Raw genomic sequence first — 23,781 nt, 5'->3', positions numbered from 1 at the left:
TTTATTTGTATTCATTTCTTTCATTCATGTCCATGTTTATATTTATACCTGCTATCTTGTACATGTTTGACAAAGTAATAAATACAAATAAATACAAATTTGAACTGGGAATACAGTGTGTTTTCTCATAGTGGGTAGTCAGTGAGAAAATGATCTCAGTGGCAGCTCTGAAGCCAACCAAATGTTAACTACAGATTCTTTTTCTTTCTAAAGTATTATACCTTTAAATTGGAGTTGGACTGAAGAGTCCTTCATCCTGAGGTTACCTTCCTATTAACAATTAATCACTGACAGTGCCAGAAATAGAGGGATGTTGTTTGAAAAATAGGACGTATGAACCACTCTTCCCATCCCTACTCTGCAGGAGTCCTGCTATGAAGCCAAATTGCAATTAAGAAATGTTGTGCCTTGGTTTTCAGCTCTCCATAGCTCTCATTTTAAACTCTATCCCAATAACTTTTCTTTGCTACAGGAAGTTGAGTCTCAGTTCTTAACCCAAGTGAAGGAACTGGAAAGAAGGTGCTGTGTGCCATCATTGAAATTGTCGGTGGGCTCTGCTTGCAGAATAGGAGGACCACATTGGAATATTGGTTTTTGAAGTCATGGGAGACAATTTTTTTCTTTCTGAAATCTTAAGGGTCTTTGACAAGCGAGGCCTGAGAAACCCACTTCAGGTTTTCTATATTGCCTGTTCTCAAAATCTAGGAATGGAATGGAATAGGAGAGAAGAAAAGAAGAGAAGGGAACCAGATAAGACAGTGGTTCTCAACCTGTGGGTCGGGACCCCTTTGGGGGTCGAATGACCCTTTCACAGGAGTTGCCTAAGACCATCGGAAAACACATATTTTTGAAAAAATACGGAAAACATAAAATAATTTTATGGTTGGGGGTCACCACAACATGAGGAACTGTATTAAAGGGTCGCGGCATTAGGAAGGTTGAGACCCACTGAGATAAGAGAATATAATAATGGAACCAGAGAATAGAATAGAATAGAATAGAATAGAATAGAATAACGGAGTTGGAAGAGACCTTGGAGGTATTTTCATCAAAACCCTAGCTCAGGCAGGAAACCCTACAAAATTTCAATTGTTCTAACTGTCAGGAGATTTCTCCTTAATTCCAGGTTGCTTCTCTCCTTGATCAGTTTCCATCCATTGTTTCTTGTCTGCCTTCAGGTGCTTTGGACAATAGGTTGAGCTTCTCTTTGATGCTTAATTAGCATCAATGGTTTATTCAACAAAACTTAGCAGGCTTCATCTTCAAAGTGGATGTAGCCCCTTTTCCAATGTCTAAAGGTACAGGATAGCTACTTCGATAAAAACATTTATGCACCACTTTTTCTACTAGGAAAAAAAAGAAAAAGAATGGACAGTATAAATTCTTTTTTTTTTCTTGATTTCCTCTCTAGTTTCTTTAGCATCCCACAAAAATAGCTCTTCCTGGCACAGTCCATTGTAACAATGTAGTAAGGGATGCAAACATGCATTAAAAAAAACCCACAATAAGCAAAGAAAAAATCCATGCTCGGTTGGAGAATCTCACGCTGGAGATGAAGAAATTTTGCTTTACTTACGGTAATTATTCAGACTCTCAGTTCTCCATCTACCTTCGATGCTAATAGAGAATCTGGGAGCTGGTGTTTGTTTAGTTGACCATAATTAGGGTGTTGTTTGTATAGCTCACAGCCATTAAGATGTTAAATGACAACTCAATCATTTATGTATTGATTTCCACTTTTCCTTGCATTAAAAGTTGCAGTTTAGTACCAGCCAGGGATAGGGCTAGTTTCTCGGATTGCTGCTGATTAGTTCACCTGTCTGGGAGTCTGACCATGATTAAAATGAAACATGGTTTAGTTCAATACACAAAGGCAAATATGTCAAATCTTTCTGTAATTATTTCTGCTTTATTTTCCCCCGAGTGGGCGTTTAATGGAGTCCGAAACCAAGGGATAACCTCGTTAGAAATACATTTGGAAACGGACAATAGAAGAACCAGTTCATTTTAAAACAGGCATTTATTTTATCTCGGGATGGGTGGGTGATATTAATTAGCTTGCAATCTTTGCAAGGGAAAGTTCAAATTGTGCTCGGATTTCAATTTCTTTGAATCTTCACAGTGAAGGTCATTGTCTGGGAAATTATAGGCTTGAAGCCATGTCGACGCATAGGCACCCCAGAATGAAGGCTGGGAGGACACATGAAGTCCTGGGTAATGATTCTGAGAAGTCAAAGATCACCCAAAAACATTTAAAGAAAAGACGCCACAGTGACTTTTTCCACTTCGGCTGATGAAAAAGCGCCTGACATTTGCCCATTGGAAGCTCTCAGAAATGTCTAGAATGTAAAAAAAAAAATTGCATCAATTATCTCATTAGATTAGATTTCCAAGTGGGCACATACCATCCTTTTCCAAGATAAATAGAACGATGTTTAAATGAAATCCTTCATTAATGAGTCTGCTTCTGCTTTTAAGTTCTTCTTCAGGAACAGGAATTATTACAGTGCCAGTGATTGTAATAAACGAAGTGTAACTTTCTCTCTTCAAACGGAAGCTGTGCCCCAAAGTCTTCATTCAGCCTGGCACCAAGATGGAGGCTCCTTGTGTGAATGTGTCTTCAGTAAATGGTTTTTGTTATTATTCACTTGCTAAGTCATGTCTGACTCTTTGTGACTCCATAGACCACAGCATGCCAGCTTCCCCTGTCCTCCAACCATCTATCATTATCATCATCATCCTCTTTTAATGGCCCCATAATCCCTTGCGGGGTGGAGTCTGGGCAACTGAATGGAGCTAGCAGAATATTTACTGGCCGGATGCCTTCCTGTCGCCAATGCGGAGTTTTGTTCAGCAAATATATTCTCATTGTGCCCAGAGAGAGAAATAGCTGCCTCTACCTAGGATTGAACTCACAGCCTACTGATTGTGAGGTGAGAGGGCCACCTCTAGGCCATCACACCATTTCTCCACCATCTCCCATAATTTGTCCAAATTCATGTTTGTTGCATTGATGACCCTGTCTAACCATCTCAGCCTCTGTCATACTTTTCTTCTTTTGACTTCCATCTTTCCCAACATCATGGTCTTTTCCCAGGATTCTTCTCTTCTCATTTGGTGGCCAAAGTATTTGAGTTTCCACTTCCGTATCTGTCCTTCCAAAAATCGTTAGGGTTGTTTTCCTTTGGGATTGATTAGTTTGATCTCCTTGCGGTAAAATATAAATGTAAGGTAAATGGTTAGCAGCTCATAAACCTTGGAATGCTGGAAATAATGCTGGGTATAAACAACATGGGAAATCCAACAACCTCCCCTGCCTGGTTCCTATAAGCAAGATTCTGTCCTTCTTTTAGAGAAGTGTTCTGACCCAGGCTTCCTTAAAAAGCAAGAAGCAGAGTCTTGGTCCCGGCAAAACCCCTTTCATTTACACGACTGTGAATTCCTTTCATTCACAGTCTGCCAGGCTTGGCAAACAGTCTTTCAGAGGAATGTTTATCCACACGAACCTTATCTCATTTAGAGGCTGACTGATAACTAGTTTCCAAATGCAGGACAAGGCAACACTTGGCACAGAATCTCTTATAGTGACAAACAGGCCTTTCCACTCTTGAATTGGTTTCCTGCAAAAGCCCCCTCTCCATTTCCTCCTCTTTTGTTTCCCATGGGAGGGGCCAATCACCTCCAAGGTGTGGCTTTACTTCCAAGTCAACCCTGCTTTCTTAGTTGTTCTTGTCTTCCGGCACCTCTGTGCGTGCAACCACTGGGAACAGGCTCCAGCTGTTCCTCTGCCTCACTGTTGTCTAGCTCCCTCTCTGCTTCCAACGCAGAGCCCTCGTTTGAGCTTTCCTCAGCCCCTAGGACTGACCCATGTTCCTTCCCAACCTCTTCACTGTCTGACCACAACAAGAAGCTTCTGCATTAATATCCTGTCTTATTTTATTTAGCCCCAGAAGTTGGTTGTTGGGAAACAAGGCTTGTTTTCCTTCGTCTTCCTGGCTGTATCATCAAGGAGCCAGGGGGTACTGCATTTGTCATGGACTTGATAGCCATTCCATCAAGCGCTCCCCTTTGGAGATGTTTTGTACATAGGTATCAAGCACTTCCGAGTGCTTTCCTTTCCTTGTTATGGCTATAAATAGGTCAGCATGAGACCAGCCAATGAATCAAATTACAGGACTCTGGAAAGGCCAAAGTAGCACACTTTACTATCTCTCTTTGGAATATATGAGGCATTAAAACTCTGACACCTCATTCTCTGGAAATAGGCTTTAATGGCTATAGGAAATGGCTTGCAAGCAACAAACCCTTCAAACCGTCTTTTAAAAAAAAACCCAGCAGTGCCTATATACAGGTGCCTGACCGAAGCAGAATGTAATAAGGGATGGTTGCAGAGCAGCTGAAAGAATGTGATAAGAAGACATGCCTCCAGAGAAATCTTCGATACAATGAGATTTCAGAAGTTCTCATCACCATGTCTTTGAAGATGTACCACCAATTCCAAAGCACTGACATGGAGGGGGACATGTCAGTACCGGATTCACAATATCTATTTGCATCGTTTGAAGAACACGGGTGGAGGAAATGGTGACCTTCAGGAAGCACCAATGCCCAGCATCCTTCATCACTGGTTATATGGTTTAGAGTTGGAGAGGGTTATAACTCAGCCACATCTGGAAAGCTGGAGGCTCTTTGTAACCGGTTGTATGAGCCACGGTGGCACAGTGGTTAGAGTGCAGTACAGCAGGCTACTTCTTCTGACTGCTGGCTGAATGCAATTTGGCAGTTCAAATCTCACCAGGCTCAAGGTTGATTCAGCCTTCCATCCTTCCGAGGTGGGTAAAATGAGGACCCAGACTGTTGGGAGCAAGAGGCTGACTCTGTAAAACTGCTTAGAGAGGACTGTAAAGCACTGTAAAGTGGTATATAAGTGTAAGTGTTGTTGCTACTCCAGCATTGCAAAATTTGAGCATCTTCGATCATCTGTCTCTTCTGCATTCAGTGATACCCACTTTTTTCAGGCACCAGGATATGCAAGAGGAAAGTTTTGACATGAATCATTTTAATTCAATGGGTTGCATGTGAACAAATTTTATTTCTCTCTGGTCTTGAACTTTGGACTTTTTTATACTTCTCTTGTATTGTTTAATTTTCTGTTATTTTTAGAAAAAAATGTTTGTTTATTAAATCTATCTTGTAACATTGGCCATGAGATGAGAGCTAAATAGCTTGAAATAGATCTATACTAGTCTCCCTTTATTTATTTATCAGCACAAATACAACACAAATAAGACAGCCACGCTTTACTCGCACAAGCATGAAGCCGAAAACACCAGCCTGAAGATGGCGAGTGGGACCTCGCCAAAATGTAATAATATAATATAATATAATAATATATAATACTGGCCCATGTTCCTCCCCAACCTCCTCACTTTCCGAATCTGTTGCCAGTTCTGCTGGCCATTAGCTGGCCACAACAAGTTATTTCACTGAACAACACACAAGGTACATGGAGCTGAATGAGAGTGACAGCTCTCAAAATCACCCAGTAAGTTCAGTCTTCAGAAGGGTACCTGGGACTCCCTCTCCAAATCAACATATTCACCCTATTGTCTGTTCAAATATGTCTGTGCTTGTTTATTTACTTAATGGATATGTGGCTCAATAGACCTGCACACTGGGTGGTTTCCAGCTACAGAGCCAAGCACAGCCAATTAAATTAAACAGTTGGGGTTTGCCAGAGGTCATTCGATGCCACAGGAAGCTCCAGGTCTTCTTCCCGAGCCTTTGCTGCCTTTTCAAAGAAAATGAGAGATTTCAGCCTCCTAATCCATGCAAATAATATTTGGCTTAGAGTGTGAACATTCATCTGGATTTAAGGCAAGGCTTGCTTCCCTGAAGATGTGGGGAAGGAAGACAGAACCTGCCTCTAAAGGTTTCCAGTTATTGCTATTTCATTATCCCTGAAAAGAGCGTTCAAGAAATGACATTCCCAGGAAAAAAAAGGTTGAACCAAAACATTGCTTTGTAGCATTGTCAGCGAAGATGGGAGAATTACTCATGCTAAAAAAAAAAAGAGGAAGGCTCTAAAAATAAAACATTAATAAGGGAAGCCGCTTCCCATGTATCTGCAGGAAGACGGATTTCACAACTCTTGCTGATTTCAAAAATGGGAGAAAATAGGAGATTGTGAAGATTGTGGAAAATCAGGATGTGCTGTTGTGATCAGAACCTAAACGTTTGGGAAACAAAATATATTCTTAAAACCACTATGCATTAATTGCATTAATCTTTGGGCCATTCAGTAAGGTTGGCTCCCCATTCAACATTGTTCTTTTATGAGCAATTGGATGATTTCATAGTCTTGCTCTTCAACTGGAACAAAATACAGAACTCGCCATTTTTTAAAAATAAAGCATCGTCAAAAAATCTATCACAGAATTCTACAGTTGGAAGGGGCTTTTCAGCCAATATGATATACTGTATCTAAAGGTAAAGGTTCCCCTTGGACATATGTGATAGTCATTCCCGACTCTAGGGGGCAGTGCTTATCTCCGTTTCAAAGCTGAAGAGCCAGCGCTGTCCGAAGACGTCCCCGTGGTCACGTGGCCAGCATGACTAAACGCCCAAGGCGCACTGAACACTGTTACCTTCCCACCAAAGGTAGTTCCTATTTTTCTACTTGCATTTTGCTACTTGCATGCTTGGCAGAAGCTGGGACAAGTAACGGGAACTCACGCGGCGCTAGGGATTTGAACTGCCAAACTGCCGACCTTTCTGATCGACAAATTCAGTGTGTTAGCCACTGAGCCACCACTTCCCTATGATGGGAGGGAAGGAGGAAGGGACGGAAGGGAAGGGGAAGGGAGGGAGGGAAGGAAGAAGGGAGGGAGAGAGAGAGAGAGAGAAAGGGAGAGAAAGGGAAGGATGAAGGGAGAGAGGAAGGGAGGAGGGAGGGGGAGAGGGGAAGGGAGAGAAAGGAAAAGAAAGAGGAGGGAAGGAAGGAAGGAAGGAAGGAAGGAAGGAAGGAAGGAAGGAAGGAAGGAAGGAAGGAAGGAAGGAAGGAAGGAAAGTTTCAACTTACCAGTAAGAGTCAGTACCTTGGTGAGGTGGCCCAATGATCTAATTCATACCATACAGTACAATATAGCTGGTTAAGAGAGAAATGGAATAATTGGAATGGTCTTTCATTCTTTCCAAAACCAGGACAACTTCATTATCTGAACATAAAAGCACGCCCACATTTCTCCATACAAGAGTTTCTCCCTTAAAAGTTCACCAATTCTGAACTTTCTGAATATTCCAAATTCCTAGCAATCAGGGATGGAAAACTAGCCTCATTAACCTGCTCCAAGTTACTCCAAGTTTTTTTTAGTCTGGCAATGTGTTAAATGAAGGAGCTGATATGCTGATGCTCGTGTTATGACAGTGAGTGAAACGAGCGAAGTGAATAAGAAAATCTATTTCCAGTAATCTGTTGCTGCAGGGTTTCTTTTTCTTTTTTAATAAATCCCAAACTCTCTAATTAGTTAACAGATCACTACCATGTCTGTGTTTACTCTAAAACACCTAATTTAGCAGCACTTGGTTGCTATTTCCTGCAAATCTAATTATGCCGGGCTACATTGTAGCAATAAATAATTAGATACTAATTTGAGAAGGCATATCATTTGGGGTGATAGCTTTTCATTTGGGATGATGTTGCTTTCAAAGTGCAGCTTCAGGGTGAAGTTTGGGATTATGTCTCAACAATGCTTTCGACTTTTCAACACTTTTCCCGAAGACTTTTCAGAGTATCTGTGCTTCGGAGTTTGCTCCCCCCCCCCTCCCAATGCAGCCCATCTGTAGTGTATTTAGAATGAAATTTTATAACTGTGCAACAACTACATGTTTGAAAAAGAATGTGCCTGCAGTGACGAGAGACATATACGGTGCCTTGGTTTGGGCCAAAGAGCTAGGCTTCTAAAGTCACCCGTTCTTGTAGGGCCCCTATGGAGGCATCCATGTTGTAAGGGCTCAACCTCAAAATGGTGGGCGTGGCCAAGCAATGGAAGCCCTGCCCCTTTTGAACAGTGTGTGTGCGCGTGCGTGCATAAATTGCACATTTGTAAAACAGGGGAATGGGTCTAAATTCCCTGTTGCACTTATCATTTTGATGCTGCTCATTTCCTTGGAAGATGGTTCAGGTCCCTTTGTGTGTGTGTGTGTGTGTGTGTGTGTGTGTGTGTGTGTGTGTGTAGGTAGGTAGGTAGGTAGGTAGGTAGGTAGGTAGGTAGATAGATAGATAGATAGATAGATAGATAGATAGATGATAGATAGATAGATAGATAGATAGATAGATAGATGATAGATAGATAGATAGATAGATAGATAGATAGATAGATAGATAGATAGATAGATAGATAGAATTCTTTATTGGCCAAGTGTGATTGGGCACACAAGGAACTCATCTTTGGTGCCTATGCTCTCCGTCTACATAAGGAGAATAAAAATACATTCATCAAGAATAAAAAGATGCAACACTTAGTGATAGTCAAGGTTACTGATCAGCAATCAAATCGTACTAGGAAACAATAAAAACAATTTAAATTGAATGATACAAGCAACATGGTTATAGTCATAAGTGGGGAGAGGTAGACACTAGGAAGGAAGAGAATAATAATAATGATAATACATTCTTGATAAATTATTGACAGTGTTTTTGGGAATTAGTTGTTAAGCAGAGTGATGGCATTCGGGGGGAAACTGTCATTGTGTCTAGTTGTTCTGGTGTGCAGTGCCCTATAGTGTCGTTTTGAGGGTAGAAATTGAAACAATTAATGTCCAGGATGTGAGGGGACTGTGTATGTAGATAGATAGATAGATAGATAGATAGATAGATAGATAGATAGATGGATGGATGGATGGATGGATGGATGGATGGATGGATGGATGGATGGATGGATGGATGGATGGATGGATGGATGATGGATGGATGGATAGGTGGATAAATGGATAAATGGATATGGATATAGAGATAGAGATAGCTAGATGATCTCTCTCTCCCTCTCTCTCCCTCTCTCTTTCATTCCCTCTTTCTCCCTGCTTTTTCTTTTGCCCATTTGTTTATCAACAACAATCAGTAATGGTATCTCGTTATCTTCACTACTGGTTTGGTAGCAGGAGCGCGCATGCATGCATGCATGTGCAAATGGTCTGTGATGATGTCCGGGTGGGTGGGCAGAGCCACATACTGCTGCCACTACTTGTTTGCCCTAACCAGTGCGAACCGGCAGCATACCACCTCTGGCAACCATGATTTGGTTGCTCAAAGTCTTGTGCATGGAAAAGAAGCAATAAATCCTTGGCTATGTTTGAATTAGCTATGAGCCATATTGTTGGGAAATATTTGTGCTCACCTTTTTTTTTTTTAGCAATACGGTGATGTAAGTAAGTGTTTTTGTTTTGTTTTGGCTTTATATCAAAGCAGAACTGAGGCCAGGGTGGGGCAAATCAGAGATTAATCATGCAATCCAATGTATAGGCATGGTCACTTCAGACAGACTTGATCATTTTGAAGGCAGATATTGGTTTTATTTTTAGCAGCGTGTCAAAGAATTCCTTGCAAAAAAAATAACAACAAGTATCCCTCTTTTCAAAGTAGAACCATTAATTCATGACTCCTTACTACATTTTTCTCTATGGGTTCGCAGGAGACATTAAAAATGAACTGTACGATCCCCTGGACCTCTAATTAGAAGCAAAGCAACATAAATCAAATGAGAAAATATAGAGGGATATCTATTGATGCGTCATCCTAATTATCATCCTGAGAAATGAGGATGACTACAAAAATGATGCAGTAGTGGGAGTTGTTCTTAGAATGGTTTTGGGTTTTTTTCATGGCTTCCTTGACTAGGATGGTGGGTTGATGATTAGGAAGACATCTGCATAGATCCGGATTTTCTATGGTTTGCAAACTCAGAGAAGGATAACCACCTATTTAATTAAAGCAAAGGACCACCATACATCATTAATTTTAAGCCCATCAGATGCCAGAAGACACATTATCATCAAGGTCCTTTTGATTCTGAAAGCTATGAACAACCTTCTGGAGTCATGAAGCATGCTAGTCAAAGTGCTTAAGAGGGAGGTAGATGCTGTACCAACAATTCTTTTAAGGGCCACATTCTCTTGGGACCAATTTTTTAAGAGTGTGACTTAAGCAAGCAAAAGTTGACATCACTTTGGGAATCTTTTGGATTCCTTTAAAAAAAAAACTCACTAACATTTCTCTCTGTTAGAAATTCTGCTTATATCTATAGCACCCCAAAGCAAACAAAGAGCACAGCCACCATGTGCTTTTACTGCTCAACTGTAACAGGAAACAGGAAACTCTACTTAGAACAAAAGAGCTAGCGTATATACCATAGAGCCAAACTTATAAATACTGTCAACTACTGGCTGAATACTACTGTAGTTGTTGCACAGAAATACATTCCACCAATTTCCATTTTCCCAGATGGCTTCAAATCGAGGTCAGCAGCTGCAACAAATTAAACAGAGGGCTGCCTATGGTCCTAATTATAAATACTATCCCATGTTTGGATGTTGATGCTGGAAAAATATGTATAAATAAGATTCTGATAAGCAGACGGGACAACAATTCATAGAAACTCTGACTCCTTTCAGGGACAGCATACCTGAAAAAACAACTCTGTATGATTCAATAGCACTGATCTCTCCAGAAAGTCTTCTGTGGGCAGAATAGGGTAAAGAGAACTGCTTAAAACATAGCCTTGTTGAAAGAAGATGTCCCAACATTGGAAGTTGTTTTGACAACTATCATTCCACACCATGAAAGTTTGGTTATGGCGCCATTCCTCAAATAAGGTATCTCCCCTTTTTGCTGAGGGGAGTCAAGAAATGTTGCCATGTAAAAGGTAAAGGTTCCCCTCACACATATGTGCTAGTCATTCCTGACTCTAGGGGGCAGTGCTCATCTCCGTTTCAAAGCCGAAGAGCCAGTGCTGTCTGAAGATGTCTCCGTGGTCATGTGGCCGGCATGACTCAACACCGAAGGTGCAAGGAATGCTGTTACCTTCCCACCAAAGGTGGTCCCTATTTTTCTACTTGCTTTTTTTACATGCTTTCAAACTGCTAGGTTGGCAGAAGCTGGGACAAGTAACGGGAACTCACTCTGTTACGCGGAGCTAGGGATTCGAACCGCCGAACTGCCGAACTTTCTGATCAACAAGCTCAGTGTCTTACCCACTGAGCCACCTCATCCCATAAGGACTGGATGATTGACAATTCTGAGAGTTGTAGACCCAAGTGATCAGTAGACTTCAATATTGGCAAAGTCATCTGCAGGAAATCAAAGGGGGAATACTTTCTTTATCCACGGAGCTGCCCACCTCTCTTTTTCTAAATGTTTTGCTTCCATTCCCTTTTTAATTATTTAAAAAAAAATAGCATTCAGAAGAGCCTGTAACTACTTCATTTCAAAGCGGCCTGGAAAAAATCAAAAGAAAAAAATCAAATAATTGTACAGCAGGTGGAGAGAAAAAGCTATTTCAGCTGACTTCAATATGCATTCCACTTTTTGCACTCTGATAACTATAATTTCCATCCTCAGCCTTCTCTTGCATGAACTAAAGAGATACCTGTCACTATTGATCTTGATAGAAGATCTTAATAAACTCATGTATTATACACCTTGCACTTGGATTATCGGATTCAATGGGATTTTTGCTTGACTTACCACTTTCTCAGTCTGTCCTCCACAGTTTGATTACTGAGAGCTTCGTTCTACTTGGAGAATATCCCTTCATATCTGTACACTGCACGAGTCAAAAAGAGGGCTGTGAAAATATTTATAGACCTCTCGCATCCTGGACATAAATTGTTTCAACTCCTATCCTCAAAATGACACTATAGATGCTATATGCACAGCAGAACAACTAGACACAAGAACAATTTCCCCCCTGAATGCCATCACTCTGCTAAACAAATAATCCCTTCACTCAATACTGTTAAACTATTTACTAAAACTGTATTACTATTATTCTTCTCATCCTTCTTATTACCAATCTCCTCCCACTTATGACTATAACCTTGTTTTTTGTATCTTTATGATTTATGTTGTTTTATTTAATTTCTTAGTATGATTTGATTGCTTATTAGTAACCTATGACTATCACTAAGTGTTGTGCCTCATGATTCTTGATGAATGTATTCTATTTTATTTTTCTTTATGTATACTGAGAGCATCTGCACCAAAGACAAATTCCTTGTGTGTCCAATCACACTTGGCCAATAAAGAATTAACTCTACTCTACTCTGCTCTGCTCTGCTCTGCTCTGCTCTGCTCTGCTCTGCTCTATTCTATTCTATAAAGCTCAGTATTTAGAAAGAAATGAAGACCAGTGACAATCTTATTCTGAATTTGCTTTATACTTACTGGAAGCCTGCTTTTGGAAGAAGAAGAAGAATTTAATCTAGATAAGTAAGGATTGGCATTTGTTTGGTTTCTCCCTTCAGCAGCTGATGTTCAGGCGTATAATGGCTTGGAAACCAGAAGTCCAATTTAATTATTAGGACTGCTAACACTAGGCCTGTCCTTCATGCATCTGCTTAAATGCTTTCCTCCCAAGGTGGCATTTAAAAGACAGACTACATGATCAGCAATCTAATGCGATGATTATCCTTTCCCCCTGTACATAATGAATCCTTCTAACCGTATCCTGAATTCAATTCAAAAAATCCTTTCATTTTAGGTTGCCATGAAAGATGTTCCCAATGCTTTAAAAGCCCAGGAAAAGTGGAATGCAATGTGTGCATTTTATAATATGTGGCATGCAAGCTACAAAGACTTCAGCCTCCAATGTTCTGAAATCTCTAAAAGTATGGATCCATGTATCTAACTGCTTTAATCCTTCAGCTTTGTTTTTGGGCAGATTGTTTGACCGGCTCATATTCCCTGGTTATTTGATAGAGAGGTTTCTGATGAATGTGGGTTTGATGTGCTCACAAATAATATCAGTTCTGTAAACATCCATTGGGACGTGGTGGCTCAGTGGCTAAGATGCTGAACTTGTTGATCAGAAAGGTTGGCAGTTCAGTGGTTTGAATCCCTAGCTCCGCATAACAGAATGAGCTCCCGTTACTTGTCCCAGCTTCTGCCAACCTAGCAGTTCGAAAGCATGTAAAAATGCAAGTAGAAAAATAGGAACCACTTTGGTGGGAAGGTAACAGCGTTCCGTGCGCCTTCAGTATTTAGTCATGCCGGCCACATGACCATGGAGACATCTTTGGATAGTGCTGGCCAGAACCAGGCCACCAAAGAACCTGGTGGTTGGATGCCACCACAGCTGACATCAACCAGAGCATTGAGCAACTCAAAGAAGTAATGCAAGATTGGAAGATGTGGAGAGACCTGCCCCATATAACCACCAAGAGTCAAACTCAACTAAATGAATAACATCATCATCTTCATCATATATTCTGGTGTTCACAGGATTGGTACATCCACAGCTTTATGTGAATGAAAAAAGATCAGCAGGGAATCCTGTCAGATGAGTATCTAAGCTGCTCGGGCTTCATTTATTCATGTACTAGCTGATAACATGGCGTTGCCCAGATATTTATAGACGTCAAAGCGTTTGTCTGACAGGGAGCCATTGAGAGGGGCCTTTCTCCTCTCTACTCCCATTCCTATCATCCCTGCCCTCTCCCTTCACCCCCCATGTCCATCATTTCTGCCTGCTTCCTTCCCCCTTCCATGTGCTCCTCCTTCCTGCCCTGTCTACGATCCTGGCACTTTGCCCCAAATTCATCAGGTGCTTTCCCATTGGTCCACTGGAGGGCAAATGTCAGGGCTGGCTTTCCAGAGGAAGCTGTGAAGGAACTGACATCACATGTTAATGACATTCATCATTAACACTTGAAGATCCCTAGTTGTACAATAAAATGAAGCCTTTCTGAATTTATAGACCCAAACCTTTTAGGCTATCTGATGCTCCATCTCTAGATTTCGTTCACTTACATTTTCCAGTCAAAGTGTTTTAAAAAGCATTAAAATCAATGCTAAATGTGCATGGTTCCCTCCCTTCTTCTTTCTCCCTGATTCTAATCTTTATCGCCACCCCATGAGCTTAACAGGTCGATCTCTTGGTGTTGACAGAGACAGATATTCCCTGGATTTCGAAAACTGCTGATGCAACTGAAATGGGCAAAAATGAGGGAGATTTGTCTCCTGGATATTAATGGCTGGCATTCCATCCTAGCCCAGGAGAAACGATGCATCAATGTAGAAAGAGAGAGACAAGGCAGAGTCTACGGAGAAGGAACGGCTAATATCCCAACCTCGAAAAGAAAAATGTCTAATGAATGAAACGGTTGCATTTGCAATCCCGCAGGGGAGAAAATATCCAGGGCATTAAATAATTACAACATGAAAAAGAACTGACATCTCTTTAAGAGAAGAATTTGCTACGTTTTTAAGCAAATTGTTTAACTGGAAAATGAAGCTAGATGAAGATTCCCTAATGGCATTTTCTTTTACGCAACACTTATGGGCCTCTCTCTCTCTCTCTCTGTCTCTCTCTTCTGTGGCCTCTACTATTTGCTCTGTCCTGAGGTGGGACACTTTTTGGGGTGGGTGGTGTCGTGGGATGTGAGAATAACCTTGAGGAACAGGAGGAAGAGCTGCAGCCAAGGCAATGGTCAGATAAAATCTGAGCTCAAAGCAAGAATGCAATTTGAGAAAGCATCTCAGACTTGCCCCGTCAAAGCGGACACCATCTAGAGCATGGAACAACTCAAAGAAGTAGTGCACGATCAGACAATGTGGAAAGACTTGGTCCATAGAAACAAAATGGGCCAACTTGCCACAGCCAACTCATCATGGCCAACTCATCATGGCCAACTCATTGTGATCCAATTTGCTGTGGGACAATTGAACAATTATATTTAATTACCATATTTAATTACCATAAGACACATCTTTTTCCCTCAAAAAAAAAGAGGCTGAAAATCTAGGAAATAAGGAAAGAGAGAGGGAGTGAGAGAGACAGAGAGAGAGAGAGAGAGAGAGAGAGAGAAAGAAAGAAAGAAAGAAAGAAAGAAAGAAAGAAAGAAAGAAAGAAAGAAAGAAAAGAAAGAAGTAGCTTCCAATTTCCCTAACAGCAGTTGTTAAGTACAGTTATAAATTTACCTTTTGCTCTATGGTTACATCATTGTTCAATTTTTTTCTATAGTCTATTCTGTTTAATCATTAAAATCATAAATCTTAAATTTGTTTTTTCTTTTTCATATGCACATGCAAAAAAAAATCTATTTTGCATTTTTTCCTCATTTTATTCTTTAATCTGCACCACACTACTGGTATTTCCTTCCCCTGACACACATCTATGGACTGGCGCTGTAAATAATTAAAAATATTCTTGAACAAAATGAAAACAGCACAATGCCTTTGCTTAAAAATAAAAATGGAGGGGCGATGAAGAATGATACAATTGCAGATGTTAAATATATAAAGGTACATTTAAAAGACAAATGGTGGCATTGCGAGGGTAAACAATTAGGCATAATAAATAAATGAACAGCAACTGCATTAAAGTGAAGCCTGGTGACATCTGGATTTGAGACTGCAGACATAACCTTAAATCAAAATATAGATCATCCAGGAGGCATTACTAAAAAATAAAGTCATCCTCAAGTTAAGTTTGTTCTTGTTCCCTTCATAACACCACAGAAAGAGTTTGCCGTTGGGGTCTTCCCAGTTTTTTCTTCTTCTGGATTTGACATTGTAGACATAACTTTAATCAAAATATAGATGGCCCAGGATGTATTGCTAAAATGTTAGTCTACCTCAAGTCAAGTTTGTTCTTGTTTCCTTCAGAACAGTAGAGAAATAGTTTTTTTTTTAATCGTCTGATCTGGTCAACCGTCTAGATCAAGGTTTCTCAACCTTGACAACTTTAAGAGATGGAAACATTTGTAGTGGCCCACCAGTGGCCAGTGGAGTTGGCAGCAGATTCGGACAGTGAGGTGGTTGGAGGAACATGGGCCAGTCCTGGAAGCTGGAGAAGGCTCTGACGAGTGCTCAGCGTTGGAGACAGAGAGGGGGCCAGGACCATCTGATAGTTACCAGCTGCCTTCAGAGTCAGACATCAGTGAGGCAGACGAACAGCTGGAGACTGTTCCCAGTGTGCGCATGCGCAGAGTGGCCAGATGAAGGGAACAGCTAAAGGAAAAGCTAAGGAACAAGGGCCTACTTGGGAGTAAAGGCACAGGTGGAGGGTGAATAGCCCCTCCCATAGGGAATAAAAGAGGAGCGAAAGGGGAGTGGAGTTTGCAGGAGGCAATTGGTTCATTCCTGCATTCTTGCCAAGTATTGCAGAGTCTTAAAGATATCGGCTTGGCCACTCTCCAAGCCTGATAAAGGTCGGTAATTGTGAACTATCTTGAAAGACTGTGGGAGAGGAAAGACTTTGCTGGAGAGGAATTCACTGTATATTAAATAAAAAGGATTTATCGAGACTCGGACTTGGCTTCATGCTGCTGTTAAGTCAGAACAACATCAACTCCCAGAATTTTGGAAGCTGACGTCCACAAGTCTAAAATTTGGCAACATTGGTCTAGATGGTTTCCTTTTTACTTTCCTCTCCAAAAGTTAATGAGATGTTGCTCCACGAATGCATAAGATGCTCTGTCACATTTCGTGCACAGTTGACTGAAGTGTGCAACCTAGGACCGTGAACTGAATAACGCTGGTCTCTACTGTGGGTCCATTTCCTTTCTTTGCTGGCTGTTTGCAAGCATCGTTTTCTTCTTTGCACAACATTTGGTTTATACTGCGGGCTGTGATTGTTAGAAGCTCCGTGGAGTACAATCATTTCCAAGGTTAGGACGTCAACAATTTAGCACAGGAAGTGCGTAGCTCTAGCGGTGGTTGTGATCGGTCCATGATGGCGAACTATGGCACGCATGCCACAAGTGGCAGCCGAGCCATCAGCTCCAGCACGTATGCATGCGTTGGCCAGTTGGTTTTAGGCCTTCGGGAAGGCCGGGGGAGGCCGTTTTCATCCTCCCCAGGTTTCAGGAAAGCCTCCGGAGCCTGGGGAGGGTGAAAAATAGGCCAAATGGACCTACTGGAAGTTTGTTTCTGAAAACGGGCTCCCCCAACTCCCTGGAGGAAATACCAAGCTCAGCTTGGAGGCAAGCAGTGTGGCATACGTGTGGGGGGGGGGAGCATGGTGGTAGGGTTGTGCGTGCATGTGCATGTGGGGGCACACTTTGTATTATGGGTGCTGGCACATGCGTGCGCTATTGCACACACACCCTTGCATTTTTTGGCATCCAACAACAAAAAGATTAGCCATCACTGTTATAAGTAGAACAATTGGCCGGCTATCTCCTGGCCGGTGATAGAGTTGGTAGGATCAGAAGGACACTACTTCTTGTGGGCTGAAGTTATTGTAGCCACTTCACAGCGTAATTGTGGCTTGACAAGACCAGCCATCTTTGAACACACATCAGAGCTGATGGAAAATTGCAGCCAATGTCAGAATTTGAAGGGGGAAATTAGTCTCCATTGAGTCCCCAGGTTGCTTTCTTCCATGAATGTTAAGCGAATGGATTCAGCCATTTTGTAAAATCAGGCGCGTCTTTTTCTGTTAGGCAAACTTCCTTAAAAAAAAAGAAGAAGATATTTATCGTATTTTTCTTTCCCGGTACTTAATCTTGGAAAACTCCAAAGGACTATAAACTGTCTCAGCAGAAGTTTGGGGGGAAAAGCCACTCCTTTGCAGAACGGTAAACACTACAACAAAGTAAACTCCACAAAATTGGATTCCCAGATTGCAAGCAGCAGAAAGGACAGCCAATAAATGAAAGAATAATAGAACATTGATCAAGCTTTTATCTCAGCAGGATAACCAAGTCGGCTGTCTTCAAACATGTCATTGATGAACCATTTGATTAAATACAAGTAATAGGTTGAGATGGATGGAAATGTTTAGCTCATGCCAGCAACTATGAGCCACTGAAGATAAGGAAACCTACTGAAATTATAAGGCTCATCCTTAGCTGGGAAGAGGGGGGGGGAATGAGGAGGAGAAATTACATCTGGGTTCTTTATTCAGATTTATATGGATTTGCAATGAATCTTCCGGGGTACAGCTTCCTGCATTGCTTATTTATTTTGTATCCCACCGTTATTTGTTGTGGCCCGCCAGCAGCCAGCAGAGCTGGCAGCAGATTCAGACAGTGAAGAGGTTGGGGAGGAACATGGGCCAGTATTGGAGTCTGGGGAAGGCCCCTGATGTGGCACTCAATGAAATCGAGTTTCATACCCCTGGGTTAGAGGAAGAAAATGAACATAGAATGGAGTATATAGCTAATCAATAAGTTAACAATCGCGACAAAACACCCAACATGCTTAAGAGAAACCAAATCTTGGGATCTTAGGAAATTGCAACCGGAAGCACAGCGCTTGCCAGTCCTATAGTCACCTGCGAATCCCAAAGTCATCTGACTTTGAGGTAACATGGCAGAGTAAGCTCCAATTTGGTTTCCCTTTGGTGTAGCATTGCCTCTGACCTTGCTGCATGTTATTGCCACAGTCCCACTCACATTGCCGATATCTTTTCTAAAAGGACCAGGGACCGTTCATCAAGTAGCTATTAAGGCAAATTTGTTTTCCTTTATTTGAACAGCTGCTATGTAATAAAATTCATTACACTTGGTTGAGTCTCTCTCTCTTTATAGCTAAGTGCTCTGTTTAGAGACTTACAGCACACACACACACACACACACACAAGGGCGGGGGAAGTGCTAATATGCCTGTTTCCCACATGCAAGGAAACGATATTAGCCTGGAGTTGGTCGCAGGGCCTGAAAAACAAAAACGGCAACAAAACAGGGAATAAAGGAACTGTCCACCGGGGACCTCATGTTATAGTATTTAGATTGGCTTTCCAGCATTAAATTAAAAGTGATGTGTGATACAAGTTGCATGAGATATATGACATACATATAAATGGTGGGATTAAAAAAAAAGTACTACCAGTTCTCTGGGCGTGGCTTGGTGGGCGTGGCATGGCTTGGTGGGCATGTCGTGGCTTGGTGGGCGTGGCAGGGGAAGGATACTGTAAAATCTCCATTCCCTCCCCACTCCAGGCAGGGGTGGGTTCCGGTGCAATAAAAATTGCTCTGAGCATGAGCAGGAGCAAAAAACAAGATGGTGGCGCCTATGGCACCGCCCGGAGAACCAGTTCAGGGGTGTGGCAGGCCTGGGTCGCTGCCACTTCCAGCGACCCAGGTTGCCAAACCACTACCAGTTTAGCTGAACCAGTCCGAACCAGTAGGAACCCACCAATGTCTACAGGGGAAGGTTACTGCAAAATCCCCATTTCCTCCCGATCAGCTGGGACTTGGGAGGCGGAGAATAGATGGGGGCTGAATAAATGTTGATCATAAAGAGAAACATCTCTCATTGAACTTTTGGAAAAGTTGTGGATCTACTATGACTGCCAAGACGGTGTCCTGCCCTTGAGGAATGATTGGAAAACTCATCTATCTGTGGAGACATTCGAGAAAATTAACCGTCCTTTTCCTCCGTCCTCCAAATTAAGTGGAGACTTTGGAAAAGTTATTTATAGTTCACCAATGGCCGTGATGCTCAACATCTTGTCATCATCCTAAGTTGAGGATGGTCTCCCATTGCTTTATTTTATCTGCTGGTTTATCAAAAAATCTTGATCCCGAAGCAAACCAATACAAAAGCGTTCCAGTTTGACCTCTTCACTTTTTCCTTGTTAACAAGTGCTTATATTCTGAAATGAGATGCAATGCGAGACGCAGAATGTATAATTTAACTACTCTTGCTATACTCCATCGCAAAGCAATTACATAAAGATTAATTAGAAAGCTCCCCAAACAGTAGTAAGCTGCAAAGTAGTTTAATTAAATGCCATTATCTCTAGAATCAGCATAACATAGTTGCCGGTGTAGAAGGGGAAAAACACAAAAAAACACACGGGGCAACTAAAACATGAAAGGAGGCAACAGAAAAAGGACTCTTGAAGATGAAAGATCTATGAAAACCGGTTAATTAACTGCTTGTAGTTTTCATCTAAATGTAAAAAGGGAGAGCTGATATTAGCATTGAAGGGATCCTGGAGATTATGGAGTTCCATAGATCGCAACACTTTTTTTGCCATCAAATATTGGAAAATCAAAAAAGGAGCTCACAGTTATTTGTAACTATGAAAGCAACAAAAAAGATGTTAACATTCAATAGCTGTCTCCAGTTTTGTCGGGTTTTTTTAAACCAGCTTTTGGTCATGTTAATAGATGCAAAGTTAAGGTGAAGGTACCCCTCGCACCCCTGACTTTAGGGGGTGGTGCTCATCCCCATTTCAAAGTCGAAGAGCCAGCACTGTCCAAAGACAACTCCGTGGTCGTGTGGCCAGCATGACTAAATGCCAAAGGCGCACGGAGCGCTGTTACCTTCCCACCAAAGGTGGTTCCTAATTTTCTACTTGCATTTTTATGTCCTTTCAAACTGCTAGGTTGGCAGAAGCTGGGACAAGTAATGGGAGCTCACTCCAGTACGCAGCACTAGGGATTCGAACCGCCAAACTGTTGACCTTTCTGTTCAACAAGCTTAGCCACTGAGCCACTACGGACATTCTCATATATTATGATACACAAACATGAAAACACAGGCTGACTTACAACCATTTGTTTAGTGGCCGTTAAAAGTTACAACAGCACGGAAAACATGGGGTTTATGACCATTTTTCATAGTTACGACCTTTGCAGCATCCCCATGGCCACGTGATCAAAGTGCAGATCCTTGGCAACTGGTTTGTACTTATGACGGCAGCTGTGTCCCAAGGTCACATGATCCCCCATATGACCTTCTGAGAAGCAAAGGGAAACCAGATTAACTTAGCAACCAGGTGACTAATTGATCAACTGCAGTGATTCACTGAACAACTGTGGCAAGAAAAGTCATAAAAGCCACTTCAGAAATGACTCACTTAACAACATAAATTTGGGCTCAATTGTGGTCGTAAGTCGAGTATAATATCATCAAAGTTTCATGATCATACCTCGATAATAACAAATGATCAATTTTGTTTATATAGACTCATGATGAAAACATACTGTCAGATTCGAGTTAATGTCCGGGTTCCAAGTAACACCCCCAACGAAAGAAGACTCCGAGGCTGGAGTTTCCTCAAAGTTTCATTTTATTAAAGATTTCATATTGGCACATGTGGAAAAACCCGAATTTGAAAGTTTCCATGTTTTTCCCCACCCAAATGAAAGTCCAAGTCCCTACCCAGCACCCACATGTCCATCATGTGGTCCAATCAGGCACCATCTCAACTGGAGATGCCTCCCAGTCACACCATTGCAGCTGCAGGGCAAAATGTCCTTGACTCTCTGAGAAAGGAATGTTATTTAGACTATATATCTCCCATGTTCCATATAATCCCCCCTCCCATTTTCCCACAGCAATAATTGTGGCAGACCTGAAGACCCAACACAGATTATGGCTTCCAGGCCTGACACACACACTATTACAATAAATGCTTTCTCATCCATCCCATTGAAACCACTAAAACAGAAAACCAGTATGACCACACTATGGCATTCATTTACTGACTTTGCCTGAGCCTGGTCCCAAATACGTAAAATGAAGTGATATTATGGACTCTTATGGATCTTTCAATTGCCTATGCTGCTACACTCGGAAAGAATAATTTGAAACAACAGCTTATGAACAGCTAATGTTCTTTCTGCACCAACTCAGGAAGCTCAAGCTGCCCAAGGAGCTGCTGATTCTGTTCTACAGAGGAATCATTGACTCTGTCATCTGCACCTCCATAACTGTCTGTTCTGGTTCTGCAACCCAACAAGACAGACTTCAGAGGATAATTAGATCTGCAGAAAAAACAATTACTACCAACCTGCCTTCCATTGAGGACTTGTATACTGCACGAGTAAAAAAAGGGCTGTGAACATATCTACAGACCCCTCACATCCTGGACATAAATTGTTTCAACTCCTACCTCAAAATGACACTATATACCACTGCACGTCAGAACAATGAGAACAACTAGACACAAGAATAGTTTTCCCCCGAATACCATCACTCTGCTAAACAAATAATTCCCTCACCACTGTCAAACTATTCACTAAGGTTGCATTACTATTACTTTTAGTCTTCTCATCGTTCTTATCACCCATCTCCTCCCACTGATGACTGCTGGACTTGTAACTTGTTGCTTGTATCCTTACAATTTACATTGATATTGTTTCCTGATTGCTTATTTGTACCCGATGACTATCATTAAGTGTTGTACCTTATGATTCTTGACGAATGTATCTTGTCTAAGAGAAGGAAGATTGCTCCAGGGTTTGAAAAGCTGTCACATGGATGGTGAATCAGACTTATTTTCTCCTGCTCCAGAGAACAGCCTTAGAACTAATTGGCGAAAAGTGCAAAAGAAACTGAAAGAGGAGAAATTTCTGAACAACTGGAGTGGTTTGAGAGCATAGGCACCAAAGACAAATTCCTTGTGTGTCCAATCACACTTGGCCAATGAAGAATTCTATTCTATTCTATTCTAATGAGAAAATGTCGATACTAATACGACCACAATTTCTCTTCTTGGTTCCCAAAAATATTATTTAATGAGACATTCCCCCACGTTTCACAGTTGCAAACACTGACACTCTTTTGACGTTGGAAGAACCTGCTTGCTGTACTTATCCATTCTAGAATATATCCTGCACTGATTTTAAAGCTTGTTCTTACCATTAAATATACATTCAGGAGAAAGTCTGTGTTGGTTAAGCTATTATTAGAAATGCACAAATTTGCCTTATCAGCCGTTGCATATGAAATGAGTGTTGCAAAAGTTCTATGCTGCATGGGGCACTTAACAGAAAGCAAGCCCCCCCCCCCCCCCCAAAAAAAAAAAAAAAGGCAGCCAAGCAGAGTTGGCCTAAAGAAAAAAAGATTTAAATAAGAGAAGGAAGATTGCATCCAGGGTTTGAAAAGCTGTCACATGGAAGGTGAATCAGACTTATTTTCTCCTGCTCCAGAGAACAGCCTTAGAACTAATTGGCGAAAAGTGCAAAGGAAACTGGTAGAAGAGAAATTTCTGAACAACTGGAGTGGTTTGATGGAAATCAGTAGAACTGAAAGAGAATTCAGCTGGACCAGGCATCAGTCCTTATGTGTCATTTAGGGCAAATTAGTTTCCCCAAGAAACAAGATGAGTTTTCCCCCTGCCATTCCCCAGCAGCTAATATACATATGCAACCTGTGATTTAGAATATATATATATATATATATATATATATATATATATATATATGTGTGTGTGTGTGTGTGTGTGTGTGTGTGTGTGTGTGTGTGTGTGTGTGTGTGTGTGTGTGTGTGTATTACAGCATAACTCTGGAATGCCTTGAGCAATTTCAACCAAACTTGGTAAACAGATGATTTACTCTCTGGAAACAGATAGTGTGGGTGGTAAGACACCCCTAACACCCCTTGGTTGTGTGTTCTGTTAAGATTATATGCAAATATATCTGGACGTGGTGGCTCAGTGGCTAAGATGCTGAGCTTGTCAATCAGGAAGGTCAGCAATTCGGCGGTTCGAATCACCGCATAACGGAGTGAGCTCCTGTTATTTCTCCCAGCTTCTGCCAACCTAGCAGTTCGAAAGCACGAAAAAATGCAAGAAGAAAAATAGGAACCACCTTTGGTGGGAAGGT

This window comes from Natrix helvetica (assembly GCF_964273705.1).
Source record: "Natrix helvetica genome assembly, chromosome: 10".
In the NCBI taxonomy this organism is placed as follows: domain Eukaryota; kingdom Metazoa; phylum Chordata; class Lepidosauria; order Squamata; family Natricidae; genus Natrix; species Natrix helvetica.
The sequence above is the reverse complement of the archived record's forward strand: the minus strand, read 5'-3'. Positions refer to the sequence as shown.